Here is a 2,292-nt window from a genome sequence, read left to right as displayed (position 1 = left end):
CTTTTAAAGGTTGAAACACTTTACTCCAAGCTATCTTGACATTTAAAGTTTGTGTGGAAAATTCTACTATGGTACAATCCTAGTGGATTTACCTTTATAAATGATTTTTTTACTGTTCTCTGATAGTATTTAAGATTCTGTCTTTGTGTTGGACTTTTGGGGTTTTTGCCGACCTATGTCACGGGAAGCTTCTTTTCGTTGTAGATATTTGGCATTCTGTAAGCTTCATTTACCTATATGACAAGTTTTCCCCCATAATTGGATGTTTTTCTATGATTTCTGTGAACAGATTTCTAAGGGTGCTGTCCTCCAATTTCTTCTTCATTCCAATTAACCTTACATTAATTTCTTAGTAGTTGTTGGATGAATTTTCCTTGCTATCTAAATTGTTTTTAGCTTCTCTGAGTATATTATCATGTGATCCAATTTTGTACTTGCTCTCTGAAATTTTTTCTTCACATCAGTCATGTCTGTTGTTTATGTATTTAACAGTAATCTTTATTTCTGGGATTTCTGTTTGACACCTCTCTCTTTACAGAGTCTATTTCTTTGGGGAATTTGTCATTCATGTTTTGAACCATTTGGGTCAAATTTTTAATTTGTTTCTTCTAGAACCACAATGGTCAGTTTGTTTGAAATTTCCACTATCTTTCGAGTTATGTCATCTTTGAACTCTCTGAGTTTCTTTGCTTCCTCTCTAATCCTTTGGTACAGCTCAGCTATCTGGTGTTTGATTTCCTCTCCATCAGTTCCCCTTGGATCTGCCTTGCGGGAGTCGGGAGTATTTGGAGGCATTTTGTTGCCTTGCTTTTCCATGTTCCTTTATGTATGTGTGTGCTGAGTACTGAGGTCAAATAGAGTGAAGAGAATTTGCTGTTGGTATAAGATCGCTCTAGTTAGATTCTATTTTCCAGGTATGTATTCTTGGCTTTATTTGTCAAGAGGTGTTATTTACCACTTCAGTCTACTCAATTCAGCTGGGTTGGACCCTGTCCTTGTGTTGCAAGGATAGAACTTGTACTGGTTATAATAGTGTGAACAGAGCCAACCACACATCAATCATAAACATTAAAACTTGTTTTGATAATTTCACCTTTCTGTCAATACCTCTTATAAACTAAATTACAATCCTATTTGTAGTTCATCTGGGATATGGAGAGTGTTAGGAAGGAGAGAAGAAGAGGAAAAGAAAGAGGATATGTCAGTAGTGAGAGAGGGAGGTAAGAAAATTGGTCATTAGGTAAAAATTATTTTTATAGCTGGGTAAAGGGCTAATGTTGAGGCAGTTTTTGAGTGTATTTGTCTAAGTGAGGAGAAGTGTGCAGAGATGTGAAAGCGTATTTAGACACTGAGGGAGGTAGTGTGATTGTTGCAACCTGTTCATATAGTTGTAGGTCGTTTTGTTTGGATTCTCTAAGCTTATTTGTAGTGAAGTGTTAACCTGGGCATGCCCAGGTTAATTCTTACTCTTTACTGCAGTCATACAGGGTCCAGTTTTAAATATGCCATTTGACAAGTGGAGAGGAGATTGGGGAAGGCAATGTGGTGAGAAAATGAGGAAAAGAGGAGAAAAATGAATAGGAAGAAAAGAAAGTGAGAAAAAATAAAAAGGAAGAATAGCTTTATAAAACAGGGAGCATATCAAGGGGAAAATCTTTTCTTTAATACTAAAGGTAAAAAAACTAACAACAATGAAGACAAAATCAAGACAACACAAAAACAACAAAATGATACATGACCTCAAAACAAAATGATAGGAATTAACAATGGTTGCTACATTACATACTGTTATCATCAACGAAGTAGCTAAGTCATGGGGGGCGGGGGCAGGGAGAATCTTAAAGAATAAAAGTGAAATTTTGAAACAATACCAATAAAGAAGCAAGAGCAGCATAAAAATAAATAAAAAATAGAAAGATGAAAATGAAAATGGAAAACAAAAAAGCAACCAAAGTGACCCAAGTCACACAAACAAGGAAAAAAAAAAAAAACCCTCCAGAAACCAAAATAAAAACAGAAATAAGAATAAAAACATTCATGGAGTTGCTACAGCATTAACCCAGGGGAGCCACACAGCTCTCTCCACACTGGAGTCACAGCCTGATTGCAAGCAATGCTTTCTCAACTCAAGCTGTGGTTGCAAACTATGCTCTGAGCATGATCAGCTGCATGCTTCTGTGAATCAAATGCCTCAGTGGGTTTATGGGAAAAGCAGTGTGGTGTAGTTCGCCCAACTCCTGGTTCTCCAGTCGGTTGAGTTCTCTCAGGGACCTCATATTCTTTCACTCCCTT

Source organism: Chinchilla lanigera, unplaced genomic scaffold, assembly GCF_000276665.1.
Source record: "Chinchilla lanigera isolate Chin_1 unplaced genomic scaffold, ChiLan1.0 scaffold00146, whole genome shotgun sequence".
NCBI lineage: Eukaryota > Metazoa > Chordata > Mammalia > Rodentia > Chinchillidae > Chinchilla > Chinchilla lanigera.
Note: the sequence above shows the minus strand (reverse complement) of the source record.